We start from the raw sequence: 15032 nt of genomic DNA on the forward strand, positions 1-15032 counted from the left end.
GTACAGGGGGAAAAAGCCAAATGTAGGGACAGATTATTCTGAATTTGCTCTTTTGGCTTCAGGTATCTTATCTGAGGAACCAAAGCATGGAGTCAGCACAGACACAGAGAGACGGGTGTGATTCATCACAGGAGCCTAACATAGACATTGAATTATTCTCTGGAGAGCTGTGTTGCTTTGCTGACAACAAGGTGCCTGCCCTCCTACCTCGGGGCATTGTCTTATGAACCAAGGTAGTCAAATAAGTGCCAGAGAAGTGGCCATCTACTTGCCACTGGTTCCTCTTGGTCCCAGGGAGGCCAGGGGCAGCTCGGTGGCTCTATGGCTGCTGTGGTTCTCGGGCCAGTGCAAAAGCGTATGCTTGGATTGTTCACTATCACAGGGTCCACGTGCAGTGTGATGGCTGGTGTGTGGCTATGGTGTTTCTTTTTCCAGAGCTGCAGTCTGGTGCAAGGCCAGGGCAGAAAGCTAAGCAGGTAATTGCATCTCTCATCGTCACTGGGTTCATTAGATGTGGTGAACTGGAGCCCTCAAACAGGCTGTGATGCCCTGGGTGAGGGTTGTGTGCCCTGTGTTACCCCAGCCAGTGTCACATAGGGTTGGAGTTCAGCCCATCCTGACAGAATAGTCCTGTGCATCCCCTGCTCAAACACACACCCTGTCACTCAGGGTTATTGGTATCTCCAGCTCCTGAAGCAGCCCTGTCCAGGTACTGTAACGCATGCAAGGACCAGGAGGTCTTGGCAGACAGCAAAGCTGAATCCTCATGCAGGCTGCCTGGCAGCAAAGGCCAGCAGCATCCTGGGCTGCATTAACAGGAGCACCACCAGCAGGTGAGGGGAGTGATCACCTCCCGGCACTGTTCGTTCCTTAGACCCCAGTCAGAATATTGCATCCAGTTTTGGACTCCCTGGTGCAACAAAACTGTAATAAGTTGGAGTGAAGTTGGGAGGGAGGGTGGCCTCAAGAACCTCAGGGGGCTGGAGCATTTGCCCTGCAAATAGAAGCTGAGGAAGCTGGGCTTGTTCAGCCCAGAGAGGACATGGCTTCAGAGGGACCTAACAGCAGCTTGCCTGCACCTATAAGGAGGTCAGCAAGGAGCCAGGCTCACCACAGTGGTGTGCAGTGGGAGAACAAGCCACAACAGACATATGGAAAACAAGCCCAGGCTGGCTACAAGGAAGCCCTTTTTCTATGAAGGTAGTCCAGATGGGAAGTGGGTTGCCTGGGGACGTGTGGTCTCCACACTTGGAAGGTTTCAGGGCCCAACAGGTCAAGCCTGGAGCAACCTCATGTGACCTCAGAACTGGCCCTGGAGTGAGCCTCAGGTTGGGCTAGAGGGGACTCTCTGGGGTCCCTTCCCCTGAACAGCTCTGCCAGCCCTGTGTTTGCATAGGGCAGAGAGGTGGGATGGGCCATGGAGGAGGTGATGGGGCAGAGCGGTGGTGGTGCTGTCACTGCAGGGGCTGTGGTTACAAAACACTCTGTGGAGGGAAGGGTGGACGCTACATAGGGAGTGTGCTGCTGGTGTGCCAGACCAGGATGGCAGCATGGCGTGCTGGTGGAGGGAAACCTCCCGTGCTGCTGGGAGCATTCCCAGGCCACACACGTCCTCCGGCTGCTGCTGGCTGCCATGGATTTGTCCTGGTCTCGGACACCATCCCTTTGCTCAGCCTCAGTGCTTTGTGTGCAGAGCTCCAGCAGAACACAAGTCTCCTATAGCTCCTACGCCTGCCCTGCCATCCCCTGTGGGCATTTCAGCTGGCTCTGGACACTTGTGTTTTGGGACTGTTCCTTGCTTTTGGGTGAAGGCCCTGCCTTGGTGGTAAGCAACACAGCTGCCCTCCCTCTCTGTCTGCTGCAGGAGGAATGGGACTGGATCTGCCACCTCAGGCACCCTGCCTGTCCCCTTGATCATTTTCTTCCTTGGCAGTGTTGATGCCAAGCTGCCTTGTCTGCCTTACCGCTTTCCTTTCAGAAACTGGGAAGAGGAGAAGGAGCAGGCTCATTTCTTCCATGTTTATAACTGAGCACAGGAATGCATCTGGTTTATGGCCATGGTTGTACCTCACTGAGGGAAGGGCTTTCTGACCCTATTGCTCTGACCTGGCTGTGAACTGTTCTCATTTGGCTGAAAACGAGCATCTTGGGTTGTATGGCTGGGGGCTGCAGAAGAGCCCTGTTTGCAGCCAGTATTGTGCTTCGGGAAAATCTCTCCAAGAGAGGAGGAAATGGTTTGGATTTTAATGAAGTCTACTTTATTTTGTTCTTTTTTTTTTTGTTTTTTTTAATTGCACAGCAAGTGCTCATCTCCATCTCACAAGTCAGTCAATTCCATGCAGGGCTGCAGCGAATTGATTTGAGATTTGTGGATGAAAAGCAGTGAATGACTGCCAAGCATTGTTATATTACGGAAGTTTAAAGCACATTATGGCTGAGTATCCTCATTATTCCCAAGGAGAGGTCACTTTGCAGATCAGGATTGGTGCAAGAAAGGAAACCAATCTGGGAAGAACAGGAACATGAAAAGTGCATGGGCTGTGGCAGGCGTTACAGAGCCCTCCTTCGTTTTCTGCTTGGATGTTGGAAGAAAAGCCTTTTTCTTTCAACTCCTGAGAAAATGTACAAAGCAAAGCCATAAGAATTTACATCCTGGGGGTAACTGAGTGGGAGATGTTCACTTTAATCACCCTGCCTCTAAACCAGGCCCTCTGCCTTGTAGGAGCAGATCCTGGTGGCCCATATCCAAATGTTCCTTTTGGTGGCTCCTAAAGGGACTTGCAAAGAAATTACAAACTTCCTCACAAGCTCTTGAACGCCATTTGGGGAATAGAAGAAAATTGTTTGCATTTTTATATGTTATGTTATACATGTCTCCAGCTGACTCATTTCAGTTTGTTGAGGAAACTTATACAGCCTCGCAGATGGTTTTTTTCAACCGTTCTTCCTAACAGCAGAAGTTGAAAAGTTTAGTCCTTGCGAGAGGGGCTTCCTCTACCAGCCGGTTCTGAAGGGCCTGGATTTCAGTCCCAACACACTGCAGGCATCCAGCTGGAAACTGCTCTTCATCTGCTCTCAACTAGCTGTCTGTTAGCAGTGCTCTGGGGCCTCAGGGGTTAATTTCCCAAAATCCTTCGCTGAAACTTGTTAATAACTTCCATATGTACCCGTGTGTGTATGCAGGAGGGGCCCCACAGCCAGCAGCTCTTGTACTTGATTACCTCTGACATCAGGGTCTGTATGCCATTAGGGATCTGCCTCGATGGTTCAGGATTCACTTTAAGAGCACAAGTATGTGCAAAAGCATTTCCAAAAATATATTAATATTTGGGCATCCTCTGTGTTTGGAAATGAGCTTCTCCTAGACAGTCAAGCTTCAAAATAAAGCCTTTTGTGTACACATAGCTGGGTCTCGGTTTTAGACCCTTACCTTGATGTCCCTCTGAAAATGTGCAGTTGCGTAATTAGCCTTTAAATGTGCTAAACCCCTTAATTTACAAGGATATGTTGGTTAGGGGAGTATGATGGCTTTGTCTCACTGAGCTCATTTTGCACCGGCTCCTTAGATGTTTGGCATCAGTAACTGCATGTACTGGAGCTTTCTGCCTGGCCTGAGGCAAGCACAGGGCTACTGAGGGCAGTGTTCAAAGGGAAAGCAGGTGTCAAAGGGAGAGGGAGATGTGGCAGAGCTGCTCTGCGACTCCCGATGCCTCCCTGCAGAGCCTTCTGGTCTCTGTGTGCTCCTGCTGCCTTGTGATCTCAGTTAGGGCTGGTGGAGCTGAGGTTCTGAGTCAGGTAAAGCAGAGTATTTCCGAATGCTTCCCGTGTAAGGGTTGGCTTGATAAACCAGGTGTATTCAGCTGGAAAAGAGCTGGCTGAGGTCTGCTTCAGAGATCTGTGAAGCTAAGTGCCATGGAATGGGTGACCATGTAAGTGTGTTCTCTTAAACAAAGAGGCATCTGACGAAATACTCAAGTGCAAGACTCAGAGGAAGCAGAAGGAGACATTTCTTCACGCAACATATACTCAAGCTGTGGAAATCCCTGCCACAGACCACTGGCAAGGTTAACCTGTTTGTGAATACAAAAAGGGATTAATGGTGACTAATGGAGCACCTCTGGAGGAGGAAAAGCTGGGTCAGGAAGTAGGGGAGAGCTGGGATCCAGGTGCAGCTTTGAGCTCTGTGCCTTATTGGGCACTTCTCTGCTATGGGAAGAGTGTGGGAACAAGCCAGCCTAAGTTCAGACTTAGGCTCAACTGCAGGGATGCAGCTGAGGCCAGCAAGGGCAGTGGCTCAGCAGGGGATAGCTGAGCTCTGGGGTGTGTGGAGCTCCTGGTACCCGTGCTGGGGCCTCTTGAGGCAGACGGGGTGTCTGCACATGGCAGGCCTGTACCCCCACCTCACAGCCTGCAGTTTTGTGCCCTCACAGCAGTTTGACAGCAGCCCCAGTGGGAGCAGCCCTCGGATGCTTCCTCCTGGCTTCCAGGAGCAGAGAAATTGGGACACCCATCTGATGCCTGGAGGCAAGAACCGGCACAGGCTGGGGAGAAAAACGTTGCCATCATCTAGAATGAGTGAGAGTCTGATTTGTCAGCTGAGGGCTTCGGGGGAGGCCAGCATCAGCCCAAGGTGATGGCTGGGACCGGTCTGCTCAGCCATGCTAGCTGGGGACAGGGCTGGGCGGTCCCAGCCTAACTAACCTCATCTCAGAAAGGAGCGGCACAGCTTTGAAAAAAAGCTGTGCAAAATACCATACAGCAGTGACAGCCTCCTAGATCTATGTTTGATTCATCCAACCCAGAGTAAATGATGTGCACGCACTTTTAAAGCAAGATTGTTTCAGTTCCTGGGCTACCTACTTTCCCAAGACACCACCCTTGCCATCAGAGCTGTCAGTTTTTGAGCTAGTCCCAGATGCTATTGAAGTCAATAACCCAATTGTTGTTCCCCTCGTATGATTTTGGATTACTCCCTCCACTCCCTCTTTTTTGTCAGGCCAATGTGAGCAAATGCGGGTTTTCCACACTAAATGTAATCAAAACAAACCCCGCTCCCACTGGCTTGTGCGACAAATCATGCTGGGGGAATTGCTGGCATTTGACGTGATTAGCCCAAGCACAGATGCCTTCCAGCTCGCAAACAATAGCCTAAAGGATTGGAGAGGATCACAAACAAAGCACTTACAGACAAGACAGCATTTTCAAAAGGGACTTGAGAGCTTATGTCCATTGGGGGTTTGTCTTTCAAAAATAAACCAGAAGTAAACAAATTGACAAAGACGGCTCTGGCTCTAAAGAATCAAAGAGAATGAAAGTGAGGAGACTGGATGTGGTACTCCAAAAATGAAGTTGGAGGAAAACTTAAGGCAGGACTAATGTGTCCTTTTAGACTCCTCAACAAAATGTGCCGACAGTCTTGGGGATGGGTAGGCACTGGAAACCCCACCTGTGTGCTGATGAGGCCAGGTGGGACGTAGAAAGGATGCAGGAGGAAAAAAGGGTCCTTAAAAAGCAGTAGGAACAACAAAAGAATTGAGCAACTGGTGTTTGTTAAGTTTTATGGGGATTCAGCCTGAAAGTTCAGTTTTACTCCCTGCACAGTAAACTAGTGACAATTGTGTGAATTTCAGGCTGAAAACAGTTCAGGTAATGTAAGCCATAGTTTTTTGTGTCTCGCCTATATTCATTTTTTTAAATCTATTTTTTTATAATAACATTCTTAAGCATGAGTTGAATTCTTTTCAGTTATATCTCTCTTCTTCTGGCCTTTGCAGAGTGAAGTAGCAAGTGCCCACTTTCACACACACCCAAGAACTCCTGCAAGAGGCCAACAAAGTTCTTGATGTTGCTGGAACTGCTCACTCAGTTAGCCACCACAGAGAAGGAAAGCTGTGGTGGGAGCTTGCCAGCGTCACTGTAACTGAGATGGCATTGCAAGGAATGCTGAGTCCAGAAAGACGCGAGCATCCGTCACGCCTTCCCTGGTTCTGTGCATGCCTGGAATGTGTGCACATAGCAGACCCCCTTGTTTAAAGGCTTCAGCCTAAAAGGTAGCAACTATTCTGACCACAGAGCATGTATTTTAGAACAAAGTATGTGCCAGGCGTTTGCCACTAGACTTTTAGGTGCACCTGGGCTTGTTGGGATTCATTGAATCTCAAGCCTAAAATAATACAGGTGCAAATCCAGATGTTTTAGGTATTATCCAGCCTCCTGGTTATAAACCTCAGTCTGTGGTACTGGGTTGGGAGGGACTAATGGCACCTTTCATCCTTGGACTTCTGTGAAGAACTCTCCAAGGCATCGGAATGGGAGAACGGGGTGGTGGAGAACAGGAGCTGAAGGTCTTTTCCTGCTCTTATGGACTGTGCAGGGAATTGGCCAGACACAAAGGCAACTCTAATGTACATGCCAAAATACCTAAAATAAGCCATGCAAACAAATCAGTCATATGTTATCCAGATGGGACTTTTCAAATCCAATAATAGCAGTAAAGTGCTCCCGAACTCTGCAGAGAGAGAGATTATAGAAGGATCAGGTATAATTATAGTGCCTTATTATTACCATTCTCATCATTCTTTCTAACAAAGCTTTTTGATAGGGTGAAAAAACCTCTTGCAGGAAAGCGTAATGTGTTTGCTGGCATTTTTTCATTCTTCTTTCCAAAGCTGTTCAAGTCAGTCCTTGTAAATGGTGTTAATAAATACTGTAATGATCTTTGACTATATCATCTTCCAGACAATACCTTCTTTAGCATCTCTCAATGGCCCTGACTACAGCAAACCAGTCTCCCGAAATGCCTCACTGTTGCTTCCACTAATGAAAGCACCACCAAAAATACCCCACAGCTGCTCTGATCCTTGCTTTGATATATGCCCTTCCAAGCAGGGTTGATGAATGCCCTTAAAATATCAGTGGTGGCAAGTGGCTTATCTGTCTATATAACTGTTCCAAAGCTGGAGGAATACAGGTGGAATTGCTTAGCAAATATTCTCTACTTTGGGGAAAGTCACAGAGCCAGAGGTACGTATCTGCAAGTTGTTCTCCCCCACCTGAGTCCCATCTCCTTTGCACGTCATTGGTGCTTGTGAGAAAAGCCCAGGGTTATGGGAATCAGACCTCGGGTAAAATAGGTGTGGGAAACACTTTCCTTGTCTGCAGGTTGGTCGTGTGGGCTGGCCCCACCGAGAGAAGGAAAAAGGGCTCCTGGCGATTTTTTCAGCAGTATCCCTTTCCAGGTCAGTGCATATTCCTGTAAGTATTGCTGTTGGAGGGGCCTGACAGTGCAAGGGAGCTGTGCTCACCATGCAGGCGCAGCCTCACAGCAGCTCTGCAACCCAGCATGGGCTTCCCAGGCAGGGGATTTCTCATGGGAGGGGAGTCCCAGACAGCTCTTCCACTTCTGCATCTCGCTTGGCCTCAGAGCAACTTAGTATAGGGAAAAGCAATCAGTGAGGGTGTGGACAGTAAAAACTCTACCCACACATCTCATTCTTAATCTGCAGCACTCCCTGCGTTGCCATCCTCATGGCCCTGAGTCAGCAAAACCCTCACACCTCTCTCAGCTTGGAGAGATGCCCGTGTCTGTGTCAAGTGTTACAAGGCAGGAGAGCATCTCTGCCAGGCTTCCCATCTCCATGCCCTGGTCACCTGCACATCCTGGGCAAACCAGGAGGAGAAGTGGTGTGGTTCAAACAGACACAGCAGGCTTGGGGGGGACAGGCTGGGTTTGCTTCTTGGGACAGGAGGAAGGGGTGGTTTGCTGAGATGGGTCTTTCTCTTTTCTCCTTCTCTCCTCTTGTCCTCTGCCCTGAGCACCTTGGCAGAGCCTCCCTCTCAGCTCAATGAAAGTAGGGCAGAGCCTAACCACATTTCAAGCTGTCTGCGTTTTTGGATTCTGGGTAACTGCGATCTCTATCTGTTCCTAGAAAAGATTTAAGCAACTTATAAACCGCAGCTGGGCAGAGATATTAAAGAAAGCAGTGTATGGGTGGGGAAGGATGTTCCCAGTGTGTGCAGAGCAGGGAGAGGGCAGTCTGTGGGAGAAGCCATGGGCCTGGCTGTGGTAGAGGGTCTCTGCACGGCTACTTGGGCTGTGGAGGATACAGGGGGGCTGCCTTAGGGAAACCTCAGCAAGTGTTAGTGGCTAGGTATAAAACAGGTGTGTATGTGTATATACATGTATACATATATACATATAAATGTATATATACATACATATATATATCTGAAGAGGAAGTGGAGATATACTTAGCCACAGGAGAAGGGATCTGAAGCTTGCTCTGGTATCCAGGTAGTCCCACCTCCATGCACTTGCTCTCACTGAGGTTATATCTCTGTGCTGACAGGACACGCTTCCTCTTGCACTCCAGGGCTTTTGCATTTCCCATTTCCCATCCCTGTGGGATGCACATCTACCACCACGTGGTTTTCCAGGCAGCAGTGATGCCTTTCACTGGAGGAGATGGAGTGGGTTCAGGCTCAGTGCCCAACCTCCAAGCCCACAGAGAGGTTCAGAAAACCCCTCCAAGGTCTCCCACTGCCCCATGGCAGCCTTGGCTGCTCCCAGTGCACTCAAAAGTGGTCTGCAAGGGTGTGAAAAACAAAATCCAATCTTCCTGCATGAGGCCAGAGCTACAGATCCTTGTCCTGTAGTCCTGTCAGGCAAGGATGTAGACGGCAGGTGGGAAATTGGGGGTGGGGAGGGAAGACAGAATGAAATACATTTCTATATTGGCAAAAATCCTAGCAGAGAGGTGGTTCTTCCAGCAAATGCTTTTGCCAGGATTCTTTATTTAGCTTGCATAGCCAGAATAGGCCCTGGTGGCAAAAAGACATTTTCCTACCCTAGGAGAGCGTGCCAAAACAGCTGTATCAGTCTGCGTATTCTCCACATTTCTTGATAAAAGCAAAGTTAAGGAATTGATAGACAAAGAAAAGAGCCATACTCATTTGCCAGTGAGATTCTTAGCTACTTAATCTCTTCCCAGCCTTCCTCCCAGGAGCTGGCAGAGGCTTGGTGTGCAAGAAAAGCTGTGCCAATCTAAAGTGGGGTGTGACAGCATGCGTCTGTTGAGGGGGTCCATGTTGGTTCCCAAGGTTGCTGTCATTGTGCTGTGGGTTGTGTCTCCCAGCACGCTGAGCTGGAAAGATGCTGCAGGGCAAAGAAAAGAAAACCCCAAACCCACATAAAAAGGTGAGGGGAAGAACAGGGCAGGGAATTACATGGTCTGAGTGCAGGGGAGCACAGGGAGAAGGAATCTGGATTTGGAGGCAGCTGTGAGGCAGGCCTACGCCCCTGGAGGTGGTCAGAAGCTGCTCCCTGCCAGGGTGTAGGGAGTGAAGCTGGCACGGCTGGCTGGCTCAAAGCAAGGCTTGCTGAGGCCAGAGCAGCTTTCCTGTGCAGATGAGGCCATACGGGCCATCTGGTGAGCCTATTGCTGGCAGGGACCGGTCCTGCGGCTCCCTCCCAACTACTGCTACCTTGTCCAACATGACCCTCCCTGTGCCTGCCCTGTGCAGACCCAGCCCCTGCCAAACCTGCCTGCATCACACCCAGTGCCCCTTACAGAGAGGACAGCTCAGCCCTTCACTCGGGAGGATTTCAGACCATGATATGCACACCTCAAGGCATGCAGCTGGCGAGGAGAGGGGCCAGGGGCTCCTGTGTGAAGAGAGCATGGCTGGGAGCTTTCAGCAGCATGCCCTGCTCCTGCCCAGCATCCCACCAGAAGCATTTTTGCTGCTAATGTGAGAAAGTCCAGGCTGGTCTGGTGATGGGACCCTGGGGCTGGTGACACATCCCATGGTGGTGGGAAGGCTGTGTTCCTGTGACTCCTACTCTCTGCTTCCACGAGGGCCCCCACAGCAGTCACATGCATGCCATTGAGATGCTGCCGCTGTTTGTGGAGGCACTGATTTGAGCCTGCCCCTGGTGAGGCAACCATGGGAAGCTGAACGTCATCGCTGGAGCCTTGACTAGTGCAGCATCGCTGGTTAGCAGCGTGAAATAGGTGCCTGGGCTTTGCTGGTTGTGGGAAGCACCCACGCAGAGTGTCAGGAGGCCTCTGCAAGCTGAGAAGTACCATTCATACTAGAACTGCGCTCCTCACCAGTGCCGTCAGGAGTTTCCACAGCACCCTTGGTGTAGGATGAATGGCTTGTGAGCAGCTGGGCCAGATGTGTGTGGGGTGACAGGTCTGGGCTGCTGCAGGGGCAGGGACCTCTGGCAGCAGAGGGCTGAGAAGGGCAGCAGACAAGGGGAATGGATTAATCCCACTGCAGTGGGGCTGAGCATCTGACAGAGCCAACCTTAAGGTTTATTTTCTTTCCCACACCCCATCTTCAGCCTGCTCCTGGAGAACTGCTGCTGCATTATCTGCAGCTTGCTGAGTAAATGTTGTCCTTCGAGTTGTTGATTACGGTTAATTAGCATTAATTTTGCCTTAAATGGATGCTAGTTGTGCTCGTGAGCAGTCCCGGGTGTGAAACACAGCAGCTCCCCCAGTGATCTGGTGGGTAGGTAGGTGTGTGGAGGGAAGGAGAGAGAGGCCAGGCCAAGCCTGGCCTGGCACAATACCTGCTTTTCACACGGGACCTGTCCGAGCCAGGCCCCCTGTCTGCAGCTGGCTTGAGCCGAAACGCCGGTGACACAACCGCAGTCATCGCTGCTGACCGCCCGCTGCCCGCGGGTCAGGGCCGGGGCGGGCCCCGAAGGCAGGCGGGAGCGGGGACGGCAGCGGCGCGACGGCGCCATCTTGTGGGCAAGGGCGTGCGTTTGGCGGGTAACGGCCGCCGCCCCTCAGCCCCAGCGGCCGAGCCAGGCCGGTGCCCGGGGGCTCGGTGGCGGCGAGCGGGTGACCCTCGGCCGAGGCGGCTCTGCTTTTCCTCCCGGTGTGGGCGAGCTGCCTGGGGGGGAGCTTTATGCCCTCTTGCACGAATGGACGGAGCGTGGCCCGCTGTGCCGTCAGCAGAATGGCTCTGCCTGGCCCCGCTGCAGCCCCAGGCCCGGCCAGGCAGGTGTTCTGCGGGAAGGTGTCAGCCCGAGAGGGCAAAGAGTCATTCCAGGTTAAGTCCGGCTCGGCCCGGCTTGCCACACGGGCTGTACGAGGAGCCCGTGAAGGGGAGCCGCAGGGAACACGGCGGGGATGAGGCTCAGCCGCGCAGCATCAGCCCCTGTGAGCGCAGCAGGCGTGTGACGGTAATTTAGTCTCTGGGAATCTTTCCAGTAGATGAACAGAAAAAGAGCAGGAGCGGGGTGATTTCTGAGGCAGGCTCGTTCTGCTGGTGAAAGAGAATCTCAGAAGTGTCCCCTCCCTTCCCCACGGTAGTGTCAACACCTTTCTTTTTCTGGTTTCCCCTCGAGTTGCTGATTGTTCTCTTCCCTAGAGCAGTTCAACGGGTAGAAACATAGCGAGGGCATTGGCAGCTTTTACCTCGGCATCATCCAGCCCTGCTGGAGAGGCACTCGACACACAACAGTGGTAAAATTGCTGGCAGAGGTACAGCCCCGCTCGCGCTGGCTCTCCTATCGCTCCTGCCGCCAGACGGAGGGAAACTGTACGCCTCGGAGTCTGGAGTTACAGGAGTCAGAGAGACTGTGAATCCTCAGAGGTGCGTGTGTTGCCGCTGGCTGGCTTTCCAGCAATGGGGAATTGAGCTGGTCTCTGACAAGGCAGCAAATCCAGAGCTGCCGTGCTGGGGAATGCTCTGAAGCGCTCTCTGCAATCAGGCTCGCTGAGTTGCTGCAGCTTTTCTCTGCGCCAAGCGGTGTTTCTCTTTTGGGTGGTTGTGGTGTTAAACGCTTCAGCAATAAAGAGGCTTTGTTGTGGTCTCTGCATCACTGCTTTTGCCTTGGCTAGCAGCAGCCTTTTTGTTTGAATAAATGCTTTGCTTGGAGTTGGCTGGGGGGGCATGTGTGGGCACGTGTGTGTATGTGCCTTTACTTGTGGGTGTACATTGGACACAGCTGTGAACAGGCAATTCTGGTAGGTTCAGCGCTTGCCCAAACTCGTCCTCTGTGCGCGCCAGAACAATGTGCTTTTCCTCACAGTTGGGAATGCTGGCCACTGTCGCGGGCTTTTAACAGCGCTTCAGTGAAATTAATGGACGCTTTCCAGCTAGGAGCAGAAACTGTTGCTAGCACCTAGCCCAATCATGTATTTAGTCTCAGGAAGTGATCAGCATTCCCTGCATCAAAGGAAGAACCAAGCCATACAGATCCTGGACTGTCTATGCTGTTGCAGGGCTACAGCTGGACAGGCAGTTCCCTCCTCATCATGCTGCAGGGACCAGCTTACATGCAGCAGTGTACTGTATAATGCATGAGTGAAGGTCATACGATGACCTATTCCTTTGGAGCTTTATAATTTATTTCCTTTGCCACAGGTATTCTGGTTGGCTCCAAAACCTAAGTTTTAGGGGGGATCAGTTCAGCCCTGCTACAGGCTGGCAATAGAAACACAAAACTCCCCATCTTCCTCATCTTCATCTTCCCCCATTTATGTCTCCAGGGTTAAAACCCAGCCCAGAATCTTCAGACCAAATTGAATTAGAATTTAACATTCAAAGATTCAGGCTCCCTTTAGGCTCTGAGGAACAGAATGTCATCCTGTCTCGCAGTTAATAGCTGCTGGGTAGTCGTTTCAAAGCCATTTCTTTTCAGCGAGCTCTACCATAGCAAATCCCAGCAGTGAATGTATTTCTGGCCGTGCGGTGCCTCTAATCCCACAGCTGGGTTTTATGTGTGATCTCTTTTGAAATACTAGATCTATATATTTATTTTTTTTTTTAATTCCAGAGGATGATATTTCCAGGACTTGGCATTTAAAGTGGCAACACGGTTGTTTTTAGGAAGAGAAGGGAAAAGATGGAAGGATGATGTTGACCCAGCAGCCCCACAAGCCTACTGCACTTAATCCACTTATCGCTCTGAATTCCTGAAGCAGATAAATGCTGATAACAGTTAAAACACATCACTGGCAGGAGCAGCATGTTCTGTCCTCTAGAAATACATCGATGTTGGAAATTGCAAAGCTGTGTGCTACCATGGGGATGAGGATGATAGAAGAGCAGAGGAGGCCCTCACTGTTTGGCAGAGCTCTTCCACAGGAGGGTAGTAAGACCCTGCCCCCTTCTCCCTCCTTCCTACAACTACCTTGAGGTGCTGTTCAGGCCTGAGAAACGCTGCTGAGCACTGTTGTGTTCCAACAGCCCCTCAGAGCCACAGCTGCCTGATCTGTGCCTACATATCTGAAACACCAAGTGAGCCCCAAGTGTCTTGTTACCGCTCTTGATTGTCCTTGCTGTTCAGCATTAAGTTCTGTGAGGAGTAATTTCCAGCTGAGACCAGCTTCGTGCAGCTCACGTCAGCATGTCTTGGGGAGAGGAGTTGGTTTTGGCTAATCTGAGCTAAACCTTCCCTGGAGGAGTACAGCTGCTGCACCAGTCTTCAAGAGCCGTACAAAGCCACTTGCTCCTCTACCCATCTGTCAGGGCTGTCTCTCAGCAAGGTACTGGAGTCATCCCTGGGCTCTGGGGGTGGCAGTGGCTGCAGCTGCAAGCCACCCCCTGTGCCAAGACCCCTTCCTCCTGAGGACCTGTCCCAGGCTGAACAGAAGGAAAAATGCTGTAAACCAAAGGTGGTTTTGGAGCAAACCTTGATCCTACAAAGTCTGGAGGGATAAATCAACTCATAGAGAGCAATTTTGATGACAGGCTCATCTACCTTCTTCAGTATTTCCTGCACAGCTATCTCCCACCAATCTCTACAGCAAAGCACCCCATGTGTGCAGGCACCCTTGAAATTGCAGCAAAGTGCTTTCTTGTGGACAGCACAAATATCTCACAAAAAGGAGGAAGCTGCCAAGAGAGAAGTTAAGACCTCTCAGACATTAGGGGTTTTTCGAGTCAGACACTGCTCAGCTGTTGCATTGCAGACTTCTTAGCTAAAAACAAGCTTTCATCAAAATCAAAGACTCTTCATGAGTATAGGCAGCAGGATCCTCCCACAAAAAGAGGGTTTTCTTCTTCAAAGGGCTCTCCTTAGATTCCCCTACAATAGATTTCTTAAGGCTTGCCTGTATAGCAAAGCTGATTCAGAGCCAGCTGTGTGGATCTGAAACATCCCAGCCATTAGGGATGAATTTGCTGTCCGGTTGTTCTCACTTCTGGAAGAAGAGTGCCTTTCTCCAAAGTGACCTAGTAGAGGAGTTGGCTGTGAAGGGAAGTTTTGTACAGTCCAGAATACAGCGGAGCTGTTCCTCTGTACTGACTGCTGATGTTGGTACTTGTTTCCTGTGTTGAAGGCAAAACAGGGGTTCCCACACTTGAGTGTTCACATAAAGGAGGAGTTTAATGTTGCTACTCTTCCTTGAACCCACACCCTGTGGCACTGCTCAGTAGCTTCCCCATGTGAACAAAGCACTTAAGATAAGTAGAAATAATGTGCCCTTATTCCAAAATCTGGATGGTCCATGCAGTGAGATATTCAGGAATAGCTGTTCCAAAACAACTGTGTAAACAGATCCTTGCAAAATTATGGTAAAAATCCCACTGTGCCACTTTTAAGCTTGTCCATTGCTCCAGAATCAGTTGAATCCTTCCCTGAATTTGACCACATTCACCTCAAATGGCCTCAGTCAGCATCAGTCAAAGTGCATTTTTTTTCCCTATTCCAACACTCGGCTTTGGTCGTTGTGGAAGGTGACAAAGTTTGCTTGGAATGAGTGGGATATTTTACGGTCATCGGGAGACAAAGCTCAATTCATTGAAGAGTTTATGGTCTAATCTTTGGGCACCCACTGGTAGGTGTAACACCACTGTAACAGTACAGAGATATGAAACCTGATGTGGGGAGGAGTCTTACTGAAAAGCAGAAGAGCTGCAGCTGCCAGGAACAACTTGGCAAAAGCAGTGTGTGTACATTCTGACATCCCTTCACAAACAAGAGGGGATCAACCAGCTGCCCGGGCGTGGAAATACCTGATAACCCCCATCTCTTTTGCCTTTTGGATCTTTGTCTCTGGTTGCTG

This window comes from Psittacula echo (genome assembly GCF_963264785.1).
Source record: "Psittacula echo genome assembly, chromosome: 1".
NCBI lineage: Eukaryota > Metazoa > Chordata > Aves > Psittaciformes > Psittacidae > Psittacula > Psittacula echo.